This window comes from Alexandromys fortis, unplaced genomic scaffold (assembly GCF_014885135.2).
Source record: "Alexandromys fortis isolate MF-2015 unplaced genomic scaffold, M_Fortis_MF-2015_v1.1 scaffold_122, whole genome shotgun sequence".
NCBI lineage: Eukaryota > Metazoa > Chordata > Mammalia > Rodentia > Cricetidae > Alexandromys > Alexandromys fortis.
The window spans coordinates 5290124-5304034 of record NW_026068004.1 but is presented as its reverse complement, the minus strand read 5'-3'; the positions used below and the strand labels follow the sequence as shown (position 1 = coordinate 5304034).

Genomic DNA, 13911 nt, shown 5'->3' with positions numbered 1-13911 from the left:
AGGTCATGAGATGGCTGCCCTCCTCCACACACACAGCTAGGAGAAACCATAGACTCTTTCCCTCAGCATCCCCTGAGGTAAGGGATCCCACTGAGCCTCCTCTCCCCAGGCCTCCTCTCTGGAAAAGTTCTTGTCCTTGCTAAGTTCCTTCACTCCCAGCTAACCAAATGTCCCTACTTACTGATGGTGGCTGTGAGACCAGGCCTGCTTCAGCCTCTTAGTTTCAGGAGTCAGGAGTCGAAGTGACTGGTTTTGACTTTGGAAGTTATCACTGAGATAAAAGTTCCTGAAGGAGGAGGGCTGAACCTAGGGAGGAGGAAATGACTGAAGGAAGCACAGGCAAGGACGAAGGTGGGCGCAGTGAATGGTCCCACCCTCCTGAATGGGCCCCGGCTCTTCGTGTGTTAGTTACCACAGGTGTAGGCTCCTGGTAAAGGATGGGCTTAGTCACCTCCATGGCTTACAGGCCCGGGCGCCCTCACCATGTGATGTCTTCATGGGACCCAGAAAGAAGACCTCATCGGAGTCTACCCTTCCATCTCATGTTTCATAGGCCCCCAACAGTGAGCCTAAGACATTTCATTCCTTGTAAATGTGTGTATGCTGTATGTGAGGGTGTGTTGTAGGTGAGTGTATGTTGTATGTGTGGGTGTGTGTGCTGTGAGTGTGTGTTATATGTGCGCACCATGGTGTGTGTGTGTTGTATGTGTGTGTGAGTGTACGTGTGAGTGTATGTGTTGTATGTGTGTGAGTGTGTTGCTATATGTGAGTGTGTGCTGTATGCGTGTGTGTGTTGTGAGTGTGTGTTGTTGTATGTGTGCACCATGGTGTGTGTGTGCTGTATGTGAGTGTGTATGTTGTGAGTGTGTGTTGTATGTGTGTGAGTGTGTGTGTGAGTGAGTGTATGTGTTGTATGTGTGCACCATGGCGCACATGCGGAGGTCTGAGAACAGCTTGCAGAGTGAGCTCTCCCCTTCCACCATGTGGTTCCAGGGATAGGACTTAGGTCTGCAGGTATGGCTACAGGCACCTTTACCCACTGAGCCATTCCAGTGGATAGTGGATTGTTTCCCAAAAAGTTTGAGTGGAAAGTGGAAGTCTGTGACCTCGTTTTGGTGCCTCTCTGAAGTAAACAATTGTCAAAGCCCGGATTCTGACCTTGGAAAACTTTGCCAACAGAGCAGAGATTAAAACTTCGTGGTGTGTCCTCTTGTGAGGACGGAATGTTCCACCCCATAGTGAGGCAGTTTAGGAAAATCTACCCATCGCTGAGTGAACCACGCACTCTAGGAGAGTGAGATCAAGGCCAAAGGGGAGGGCAGGAAAAAAGAGGCTGCTGAGAGGGAAGCCTCGATTCCTTCTACCTAAGTAACAGGAGCGCTGGTAGGTAGGCAGGCTGCTGTCCCGACTCACACAGTCAGTAGAGGGCTGTGCCCAGGAGCTGCACTGTCACAGCCAGAATGCAGTGACATAAGGGGCCTCCAATGACACAGCCCGACAGTGGAGCATGCCCCAACACTCTGGAGGGAGAAGCAGGAATAACAGGAGTTCAAGGCCAACCTCAAGGAAACTCCGAGGACAGTCAGGGCTATATAAGACCCTATCTCAAAATAAAATTAAATAAACTGTAAGCCTGGTGTGGTGGTCCATGCCTGTAACCCCAGCACTTAGAAGAGGTATTAGGGATGGCTATAATGACGTCAGGCAGGTTCACATAATAAGTTCTAGGTGAGTGAGCTGGGTTTCTCAGCTGTAGCTAAAATGAGGACTCAACCTAAATTTCCATTAACAAAGGATGAATTACAACCAGGCAGTGGTGGCGCATGCCTTTGATCCCAATACTCAAGGGGCAGAGGCGGGTGGATCTCTATGAGTTCCGAGGCCACAGTGGTTAAGAGCACTGCCTGCTCTTTCAAAGGCCCTGAGTTCAATTCCCAGCAACCACATGGTGGCTGACAACCATCTGTAATGAGATCTGGTGTCTTCTTGAGGAAGAAGCTCAGTCAGTCAGCCTCATCAACTTAGACCATGAAACCCAATATAGACAAGTTCAACAGAACCGCCATATACAGGCTGCACATGCATGCTTCAGCATTACTAGGGCATAAATTTCATTCATTTCATTTCTGGTCTATAAAGCAAGTTTCAGGACAGTCAGGGCTATATAATCAGACCCTATCGCAAGAAATCAAAAATCAAACCAAACAAAAAGGCAAAAGATTATCACACACCGGCAAGGACATGGAAAGAGGGATTCTGCTCTGCTGGTGGAGATGTATAAATCGCACAGCCATGACAGAAAACAAGATGGAGCTTCTTCATAGACAGAGCTACCACTTGATCCAGCAGCCCTACTGGGGGGTATTTATATAAAGGCATTGCAAGCTGTGCACTGAAGATGTCTGCACCCCCATGTTTGTTACAGTAACATACAGACTCAACCTAAGTGTCCCCCAGCTTATGAATGGATAAAGAAGGTGTGTGTTACATACATAATGGGATACTGTTTTGATACAAAGGAATGCTGTTCTGGCATTTTATAGGAACTTGGGTGGGATTATGGGATATTATTAATGCAATAAATTAGTCTAAAAAGAAAAACACTATGTGTTCTCACTTATATGTGGAAGCTGAAGTTGATTTCAAAGGTGAGAGTAGTTATTACCAGAGCCTGGGAAGGAAGGCAATGGAGAGAGGATGTTCAGTGGATGGAGAAGTATGTTTGGACTAGAGGATAACTCTGTGTGTGTGTCTGTGTGTGTGTGTGTATATATATATATATACATATTCACATGTGTGTATGTTTGCGGGGGTCCCTATAAGCATCATAAATGGTAGTGAAATGATCAGCTGGGTGATGGTGGCACACACCTTTAATCCCAGCACTCAGGAGACAAAGGTAGGTAGATCTTTGTGAGTCAGCCTGGTCTACAAGAGCTAGTTCCAGAACAACCAGGGATACACAGAGAAACCCTGACTCAAAAACAAAACAAACCCCCCAAAAAGAAAAACTCAGTTCAGCCCAATTTAGTTGGTGCTGGTTTAGACTTCTGGAGTCTGACACCAGGCCAGTTTATTTTAGACATATTTAAGTACAATATAATTCTTGAAAAAAGTTTCCTGGTAACAATGATCTCAATTACACACGCCACTACAAAGATTAAGGTGTGACTACTCCAAACTCATTTGTATAGAGAATGTGACCTCAACTATGAAGATGGGTTCTCTAGCCCAAGGGCCTGGGATCTGGTGTGGCCTCCGAGATAGCACAGACCTCAGCAGGCTGCACTTGTGATATCTGCCCTAACCACAGGCTCTGAGGACTCAGAAACAAAGCTAAAGATAAAGGTCTAGGGAGGGAGAGTTTGGGATGAATATGCTAGGGAATTTGGGTGGGCTCTGGCTCTACAGATAGCAAAGGTCACCAGGCAGTAAACAACACCCACTTCTAGCCTCCTGGGCGGGAAAACAGGTATTCGTTCCCTCCTCTGAAGAGAGGACCCTTCCTGATTAAAATTCCTGCATTCCCAGGTGCTGAGCTGCCAGCACTCGTGCCTTCTCCTTATGTTCATGTGTGTTTGCATGTTCATGTGTGTGTCTGCATGTTCATATGTGTGTCTGCATGTTCACGTGTGTTTGCATGTTCATGTGTGTGTCTGCATGTACCCTAGCACTGGGGTTATAGATATGTGCCCCTGAAACATGGTTGCTGGGGATCTTAACCCAGTTCCTCATGCTCATGCTTGTGCAGGGAGCACTTTAGAGCTGTCTCCCCAGGCCCAGGATTGTAACATGTAGTGTTCTTTTTGATTTGGGGGGATTTGGTTGGTTGGTTTTTGAGACAGGGTCTCTAAAACTGCTAAGTAAACCAGGCTGACCTTGAACTCTTAGGGACTTGCGGTGCCTCTACCTCCTGAATTCTGGGATTCACCATGTGATCCACACATAAAGCAAACTTTTTTTCTTTGGTTTTTCAAGGCAGGGTTTCTCAGCTAGGCACTGTGGCGCACACCTTTAATCCCAGCATTCAGGAGGCAAAGGCAGGCGGATCTCTGTGAGTTCGAAGCCAGTCTGGTCTACAAAAACTAGTTCTAGAACAGGCTCCAAAGCCACAGAGAAACCCTGTCTCAAAAAAACCAACCAACCAACCAACCAAAACATTGAGCATTTTCATCCATTTGCCAACTGGACACGGCTCTTCTTCTGAGACTGTCTTTTGTCAACTTTCTGCTGAATTAGTTACCCTTTTCTTTTTCTTTTCTTTTTTTTTTTTTTTTTTTTTTTTGATTTTTCAAGACAGGGTTGCTCTGTAGCTTTTGGTTCCTGTCCTGGAACTAGCTCTTGTAGACCAGGCTGGCCTCGAACTCACAGAGATCTACCTGCCTCTGCCTCCCGAGTGCTGGGATTAAAGGTGTGCGCCACCACCGTCTGGCTCAGGTTTGTTTTTTTTTTTAAAGATATATTTATTTATTATGTATACAACTTTCTGCCTCCATGTATACCCACACGCCAGAGGAGGGCGCCAGATCTTATTACAGATGGTTTGGAACCACCATGTGGTTGCTGGGAATTGAACTCAGGACCTCTGGAAGAGCAGCCAGTGCTCTTAACCCCTGAGCCATCTCTCCAGCCCCTCAGGTTTGGTTTTGTTAGCTTAATTTTTTTCTAGATTTACTTATTTTATTTTATGTGAATGGATGTATGTGCTCCCCTGTAGCTGCCTGTCACAATCCCTAGAACTGGGGTTACACATAATTGTGAACCACCTTGTGGGTGCTGAGGAGAATGGAACCCAAGTGTTCTAAACCAGTGAGTAGTATTTCCAGGCCCTACTGTTTTGTCTTTTGGCAGTGCTGGGAATTGACCCTAGGGACTTGAGCCCACGGCCACAGTACATGCTAGAAAAGCATTCCGCTACCTAGCTCCATCCTCAACATTAAAGTTCTCCTTTAAGAGACCTTGCTAACACACTTTCTCCGGTAACTTGAGTTCAATACCCAGGACTTGCCCCAAGGTGGAAGGAAAGAACCGGTTCCAGGGGACTGACCTCTGACCTTCATATGCACACCCATCACACACATATCATGAACACACACATAGTAATAATAAATCATGTTTAGTAGCTGGTATTCAGTACTTGTCAAGCATATTCAAGTGCCTGATTCCTCTCCAGCACAAAGAAAAAAATGTGGTAAATTTTTGTCTACTTTTATTCTTAAGTATTTGAAGGCTGGGACAAGTCTCTAATCCCAGAGCTTGGGAACTGGAGGAAGGATGGGGAGGGATTCAGGGTCATCCTTGGCCTGAACAACCGAGGCTACATGACAACTATCTCAAAAAAATACGATTGAATCCACATTTGAAAATCCTTCCCCGTTGCTTTTGTACATGCAATTAGCAGATTTGAAATAAGCACTGTACTAACACTTCGCTCTGAAGCATTAAACACGCTCTTTAGTGACTAAGATGTCAGAAATAAGACTGAAGAAGACTTTTGGCTACGGAGCCTTCTAAGGGCTCAGGCCAAGTCACAGATGGAGCAGCAGATGTCAAGAAAATACCAAGTCTGCTAGTCAACCGCGATGCACTGCCTGCCAGACGCCGCTTCACGAGGTACTTCATAAAAACTTAACTATCCTTATATGGAAAATAGATTTGTATAGAAAATACCTAGAATGAGAATAAGATTTCTGGCTGAGAATGGTTGCTTTGAAGGATTGACACCTGGGGAAATTTTACCATTTTATTATTTTTTAGGTTTTATTTATTTCTATTTCACGAGTATTAGTGTTTGCTTTTATGTACGTCTGTGTACCGTGTCTATGCAATGCCCTTGGAGACCAGAAGAAGGCTTCAGATCCCCGGGATTGGAGTCAGAACCAGGTGTGATTTATCGTGTGGGTGCCGAGAACAGAACCTGGGTCCTCTGGAAGCGCAGTCAGTGCTCTTAGCCACTCAGTCATTTCTCCAGCCCCCGGGGCAATTTTTAAGATACGCTGCTTTCTGTTTGATGGTTATAATCAGCGTGGGGAGGAAATGCCCCGTGCATCGCCATGTCAAAGGCGCCTCAGGCTCATGGGCATGGCAAGGCTTTCCTCAGGTTGGGTAGGAGTAGGGAAGTTAATCAATGGGTGGTCCTTAGCCAAGAACAGTATATGCAAAAAGTACTGGCAGCCCCTACAGAGACCCCTACCAAGATTTGCTAACCCATCTCCTCCTTTGGCTGGGTATAATAAAGGGACTGAGTCTCCCCTCCCCCTGCTGGTGCCTCTCAGGGTCTCAGCAGGACCACCCAATCCCAGCTTTTCTGTATGTGTGTGTTTTTTCTCATTCCCTGATGCCCAGGCAAGTCAATCTCAAAGCTGTGTGGATTTCAGCAAATCGACATAAGTCTTTTTTTTTTTTTAATTGTTTGTATGGTGTTTGTCTGTGTGATTATAAATGTACCATGTGCAGACAGTGCCCTCGGATCAGAAGAATGTTGCATCTCCTTAAACGAGAGTCACAGACAGGTATGACTTGCCGGGTAGATGCTGTGCCAAGAACTGAGCCTGCCCCGTACTCGATAGCCACTGAGCGATCTCTCTCACCCCAACATAACTCTTTTTATTTCATTACTGTGTCTGTGTGTATATTTTCATATGTGTGTGTGTGTGTGTGTGTGCAGGTGACTATGTGGAGGCCAGAGAACAACTTTGCTCACACCATGTGAGCCCTAAAAATAAAACTCGAGTCGTCAGGCCTGGCAGCAAGTACCTTACCAGCTGAGCCTTCTAGATGGTTCTGCCTTCTGTTTGAGTCTCTGGCAGTGTCTGCTGAGGTGCATGCTCCAGGCTAACCAAGCTGTGAGCTTCCAGAAGATTCTTCTGGCTTATCTTCCAACTATAGAAGCACAGGGGTTAGAGATGAATGCCACCACACCCATCAGGCTTTATTTTTATTATTTGATTTTATTTTGAGACAAGGTCTCTCTGTAGCCCTGGCTGGCCTGGTACTTGGTCTGTGTGGGATTTTTATTTCATTTTGTGTGGTGTGGTAGGTGTGTGTGATGTATACATCCAAGAACAACTTGTGGCAGTCAGTCCTCTCATTCTGCCCTGTGAATCCCTCGCTCAGGTTGATAGCAAACACCCTCACCTGGTAAACCATCTTCCAGGCCCTCATTTGCTTTTTAAAATATGTATATATATATATATATTTTTTTTTTTTTTGGTTTTTTGAGACAGGGTTTCTCTGTGTAGCCTTGGCTGTCCTGGAGCTTGCTGTGCAAACCAGACTGGTCTCTAACTAACAGAAATCCACCTGCCTCTGTCTCCTGAGTGCTGGGAATAAAGGCATGCACCACCACCGCCTGGCTAAACTATTGTTTTTAAAAACAGGTTCTCTCTAATGCAGACCAGATTCATAGAAATCCTCCTGCCTCTGCCTCCTGAGCGCTGGGATTAAAGATGTACACCCCTACTTCTAGTTAATTATTTCTGTTTTTGAGAGCAAAGTGATCAATGACCAACTGTTAGGTACAGTCGTCAGTTTCCCTCTTCGTCAGTGTTTCTTTACAGCTGTGGGGCTATCTAGCCATATCTATTTATATTTATATACACACCGTTGTGGTTATTGCCAGTGGGTTAACACTAATCAGCATATAAGATCTTTGGTTCTATAAAATTTTTGGTTTAATTTTTTTTAACTTTTGAGGTCTATTTATTTTTATTTTATATATGTGTCTTACCTACATCTACGTCTGTGCACCACAAGTGTGCAGGGACTATGGAGGCCAGAAGGAGTTATAGACAGTCGCTAGCCACCAGGTGGATGCTGGGACTCAAACCTGATCTTTTTGTTTTGTTTTGTTTTGTTTTGAGACAGGGTTTCTCTGTGGGTTTGGAGCCTGTCCTGGAACTAGCTCTTGTAGACCAGGCTGGTCTCGAACTCACAGAGATCCGCCTGCCTCTGCCTCCCAAGTGCTGGGATTAAAGGCATGCGCCACCATTGCCTGGCTCAAACCTGATCTTCAACTGTTGTCCTAATTAGCTTTAATTGTCAACTTGACACAGCTTAAAATCATCTAAGAGAGAAGCCTTGGCTGAGGAATTTCCTAGATCAAAATGGCTCAGATTATCTCTGTGAGTTCGAGACCAGCCTGGTCTACAGAGCTAGTTCCAGGACAGGCTCTAAAACCACAGAGAAACCCTGTCTCCAAAACAAAACAAAACAAAACAAAACAAAATGGCTCAGATTGGCTTGTGGGGACTTTTGGGGGCTGTCTTTTAAAAAAAAAAAATGGGTTTTTTATTCAAATGTTCACTATTCAGATAGTTTCTTTTTTTATTTATCTGTTTATTTACTTTATGTGCATTGGTGATTTGCCATGAGTGTCAGGTCCCCTGGAACGCTGCCATGTGGGTGCTGGGAATTGAACTCAGTCTGGAAGAGCAGTCAGTGCTCTTAACCGCTGAGCAACTCTCCAGCCCAGGAACTCTCTTGATTACTGATACAATACCCAGCCCACTGCGGGTGACACCATTCCTAGGCAGGTGGTCCTGGGCTGCATCAGGAAGCTATCGCATGATCTTCAGAGTGGTTGAGCTTGCAGACAACCCTCCTCCCTGGTTTCTGCTTCAAGTTCCCTTTTGAATTTCTGCCCTGACTTCCTCCGGGGATGGACTGTGACCTGGAAGTGTAAGCCAAATAAACTCTTTCCTCTTCTAAGTTGCTTTCAGTGAGAGTGTTTTTATCTCAGCAACAAAAAGGAAACCAGAGCAATGGTATTTCCATGCCGACACCGCAATGTCAAGTAAACATCGGAAAAAGACAGGGCTGTACCTGACGTGAACAAAGATCTAACATCGGTCCGGGTAACGGCAGCTGTCAGTGATGTACGTCACTCTGAACAACTGGCAGCTGTATGATTTTTTTAACATTTTATTAGGGCATAATTTAAATACAATGAAACATATAAAACAATTGTAGGTACATTCATCTCTGTGTAGCCATCACCTGGATCCAGACTGGAACAATCCCAGCATTCTAGCAGGCTCTCTCTTGGCCTCTGCCAGTTATTGCCACTTGCTAGCTCACCCCATCTGGGGTGCACCACTGTGGACTAGTGGTACCAGTTCTCAAACTTTGTTCACTGTAATCAATTGTGTGTAATCTTCTGTATCTTTGTTTCTTCATTTCTTTTCTTTTGTTTTGTTTTAGTTTTTTTGAGACAGGGTTTCTCTGTGTAGCCCTAGCTGTCCTGGAACTAGCTCTAACTCTCTCTCTCTCTCTCTCTCTCTCTCTCTCTCTCTCTCTCTCTCTCTCTCTCTCTCTCTCTCTCTCTCTCTCTCTCTCTCTCTCTCTCTCTCTCTCTCTCTCTCTCTTTGTAGACCAGGCTGGCCTTGAACTCACAGAGATCCTCCTGCCTCTGCCTCCTTAGTGCTGGGATTAAAGGCATGCGCCACCACCGCCCGGCCTCCATACAATTTTTTTTAAGGGTCCAGGAATAGAAGATCTCCTCTGAGATGGAAGGAGCTTTCTCCTTGACTTTTTAGTGCTAGATGGACCCAGAGTTTCCATTCCAAATTATTAGTTACAGACAGGGTTACTCTGGATATGTTAAATTTATTGAAATTATTAATGAATCTTCCCTTTCCCTTCTTATTTTAACACACTTGTAATTTCCATTACATTTAAAAATATTTGATTAAGCTGAAGTCTGTGCTATTACATTGAAACTAGCAGTTAGATTAGGCCATCCCAAGTATCCTCCATCCATCTGAGTAACGGCCATCTGTCCCCCTTCTTTTGTCCAAACTGTGGACCTGATGGATAAAGGCAATCTTTTACAAGGCAAGACAATATTGGGGTCTTTCCATGGTGGGGAGTCTTTTATCTCTCCTGTCAAGATGCATTTAGGTTCTGTTTGCACAGGTTGAAAACGAAACAACAGAACAGTTAGTCACAGGACAGTCATGATGCCACTTTCAACAACAAGAATACCAAGTTCTGTTAGACGGTCAAACCATACAAACTTGAAGTCTAATGGTTTCTTTTCCATCACTTTCCACCTCTGGGGGATGAGTTCCTCTTCCGTGAGTTCCTCAGGTGCCTTCTTGAGGTGTGAGTGATGAATACAGGCAGAAATACCAACAACTTTAACAGCTGTAGGAGTTCTGAGAATCACTATGTAAGGTCCTTTCCATCTAGGTTCAAGACGACCAATTTTGAAGTGGCTGGAACCTTGATCAGGTGGATGGTACCCAACAGGTTTAGCAGCCTAGACCTGTGGGAGAATCGTACCCAAATCAATCCCAATCCTTTTAAAGACTCAGAGATTGGAGTGGGAAAATCTGATAACAGCCCACACAGTCTGCAAGTACCCAAGGGCTCATGGGAGGTGACTGCCCATAGACTATTTCATATGGGGTGAATTTTCCTAGGTAGGGGGTACATCGGCCTCTAAGAAGGTCATAAGGCAAGAAGTCAACCCAGTTTCAAGAGTATATTTAGTTAAAATCTCCTTTAAAGTTACCTTCATTCCCTCTACCTTTCCTGAGCTCTGAGAATGATATGTACAAGGAAGTTTCCAACTTATGCCAAGAGCCTTAGAGAGCAATCAAGATAACTTGACCATGAAGGCTGGACCCCAGAAATACAGGCAGACAAAATCTGGAAATAATTTTCATTGTTAATTTCTTGGCCATTATTATTAATTTCTTAGCCACTTGGGCCATTTCCATTCAGGATGGGAAGGCTCTGCCCAGCCTGTGACAAAGGCCAGCAGATATCTGTAGCCATGTAATCCATTTCCCCAAATCCACAGGGTATAGCGCCTTGACTCCGTTGGCCTGGGGCTTGCATGTCCTCCTTTGCATTTACCTGGGCACAGGTCAGGCAGCAGTCTGAAATGCTCTGAGGTTTTTCTGGATGTCCAAGTAGCCAGACATGGGGAATGGCAGATCAGTTCTATGATCATAGAGGACAGCATGGCGTGATGCAAGACAGTGAACCAGTTTGGACCAGTATCTTCAGGCAAGATCCACCATCTGCTGGAGCTCCCCCAAATCCCCAAGTCAAAACTGACTTGATCTCTTCTGGATCATGCTCAGGAACATTTTCATCCAGGCAGAGTAGAGACAGTAGGGACAGCAGATAGTTCCAGGACAGTCTGGAGTTTGGCAACTTGATCTGCAGTTGTTATCTTGAGTTTGAAGGCTTTTGTCTTTTTGGTGTCTTGGTCAGTGAATAATGGCCAGTTCAGTAGGTAGCCAGATGCCTCTAGCAACTGGACAATTTCATAGTTATTTATCTTTTTTTTGTTTGTTTGTTTGTTTTTTGTTTTTTTGGGACAGGGTTTCTCTGTGGTTTTGGAGCCTGTCCTGGAACTAGCTCTTGTAGACCAGGCTGGTCTCGAACTCACAGAGATCATAGTTATTTATCTTAAAGATTGATTTATTTATTATATATACAGTGTTCTGCCTGCATGTATCCCAGCAGGCCAGAGGAGGGCATCAGATCACATTACAAATGGTTGTGAGCCACCATGTGGTTGTTGGGAATTGAGCTCAGGACCTCTGGAAGAGCAGGCAATGCTCTTAACCACTGAGCCATCTCTCCAGCCCTCATATTATTATTAATGATCTTTCCCACTGAGGTGAGTAAGCCCTGCTCTTTATGTATCTGCCTATGAACAGGAGGCATGGTCAAAGCATATCAGCTGGCTGGCCTCAAACTCACAGAAATCCACCTACCTCTGCCTCTTGAGTGATGGGATTTAAAGGCATGCACCACCACCACCCGGCTGTTGCAATGGCTTTTAAACAAAGGGGCTACCCAGAGGCTACAGTATCTAGTCTCTTTGAGATGTAAGTTACCAGCCTTTGCCAGGGACCCAGGGTCTGAGTGAGGTCTCCCTTGGCAATGTCCTTTCCTTCATGGACATAAAGATGAAATGGCTTGGAGTTATCAGGGAGAGTTAGTGGGGCTATACCAGGGCCTCCTTTATGTTCTTAAAGGCCTGCTCACATCCACCAGTCCATTCCCAAGGGGTGTTATCCCCAACTGTAGCAGAGTACAAGGGATTGGTTTGGCAATTCCAGCAAACCCAGGTATCCAAAGATGGCAACATCTACCAGCTCCCAGACATTCTCTAACTTGTTTCTTGGTGGCTGGAGTGGGAATTTTCAGTACGGCTACTATGCAGCCCTGGGACATTTCTCTCAGCTCACATCTCAAGTAAGTAACCTGGGGTGAGCAAATTTGAGCTTTCTTCTTAGAAACCCTATAGCCCAACTGGACTAGAGTTTCCAACAGTTGTCTGGTGGCTCTCAAACAGTCCTCATCTTCAGCAGCCAATAATAAATCATCTGCATATTGACATAAGGTTGTCTCAGGGTACTCTCTCTGGAAGAGATTGCGTGATGCATCGAAGATGGTAGGAGAATTTTTAAACCCTTGAGGGAGTCTGGTCCAGGTTAGCTACCCTGATATCCACAGTTCAGGGTCAGCCCATGCAAGTGCAAAGATGAGCTGACTGAATTTTCAGAGATGGGTGGAGAAGAACACATCTTTTAAGTGCAATACAGTGCAAACTTTGCGCTCTGGTGGTAATAAACTATGTAAATACAGGAACAGCTGGGTAAATAGAGGAATCTGAAATAGTTGGATATACGGATTCTACCCTCTTGTCACTTCCCTCATGTACCTTGAGCCTCCTTGAGGCTGCCTTTAGTTTGAGAACTATTGGGGTGAACTTTCGTGTTGAGAAAAGCAGCAAGCATCTATAGAGCTCCTGCTGAGGTATAATCTGGTTCTGTTTTGTGGGATCCCTGTCTGGGATGTGGAGGGGTCTGACAGGGTCCCATATTCTCCCATCCAGGACGAAAAGTGAGAGCGCCCCCCAGACCCCCCCCCATGAGCCAGAGCAAATGTCTGGGTTTATCATTTGAAGCAGGCTTGATTTTTTTTATTGGTGTGCACCCAAGAGCTGGCCAGCAACTTCTCCTAAGTTGGGTTAAAGAGAGCATTCCCAAATCCATCTCTGGGTCGCCTTTTAAAGTCACAAGTAGTTTTACAGAAGAGAAACAACAGGGCAATAAGAAAATAATAATAATAATAATAACAATAATAATAATAATAATCTTTTAGAAAATTGTGTGGTCACCATGTGATTAAGGAGGGTTCACGGAGGGTTGAGGAGGATCAGGGAGGGCAGAGATTTAAGGAGGGTCAGGGTATTCTCAAAAACAAATCAAGGTCATGGGTTGGGGAAGATCAAGTTCCAGGAAATAAAGAGCAACTAAAATCTTACAGTAAATAGAAACGTATTTTTAACAATCCAATGCAAGGACCCACAGTTTTGAATCCATTCCATCTTGACTAAAAGAGAGTTCAAACCCATTCTTGCTCCTCAAGGACGAATAACAAGATGATTGACCAAAGGTGTGGTTACTGCATGCCTTACTCTTCAATGCCCAGTCAATAGGATGTTTTGACAGAGGGCATGGTTACCAGGCTTTGAGATGTAAGGAGGTAATTAAGCTTGCTTGTTCTTGTGCCCTCCCTTTTGGATTGGGGATAGAAGAGCTGAGAGTAGAAAACTTGGAGGGGGGTTGGCTTTTTTGCTTTTTGCTACACTGGAAGCCCTCCAGACTCTATCTTCTGTCTCTTGTCTATTTCTTTCCTCAATCCACACTCCCTTCTTCTGGAACATGTGGACTCCTTGGAACAGACCCAATGATACAACATAATGGCTCCTGCCTTCAAAATGAAGTTGTAATGGTCTGTCCTGTCTCTTTATGAGACAAACCCTGCACACTACCCTCCCCAACTGCCGAGACAGTCTGAGCTCCTTTCCTTTGCTGTCTCTCTCCCAAAGAGGTAGCTGCTGCCGTGGCTTCTTTCCTCTCCCTCCTCTTCCTCTCTCTC

At 45.1% G+C, this 13911-nt stretch overlaps 1 protein-coding gene across 4 annotated transcripts in view; it reads right to left on the bottom strand.

The window, feature by feature from the left end:
* Positions 1–13911, bottom strand: part of LOC126513159 (Krueppel-like factor 17) — a 60314-nt gene that overhangs the window by 28397 nt on the left and 18006 nt on the right. Inside the window, exon 1 of one of the 4 annotated variants that reach the window (XM_050161366.1) lies at positions 182–604. The exons of the other annotated variants lie outside the window; for them this stretch is intronic. The gene's annotated coding sequence lies outside the window, so the exon portion shown is untranslated. Of the gene's footprint in view, positions 1–181; positions 605–13911 lie in introns of those variants that run through there. 4 annotated transcript variants of the gene reach the window in all.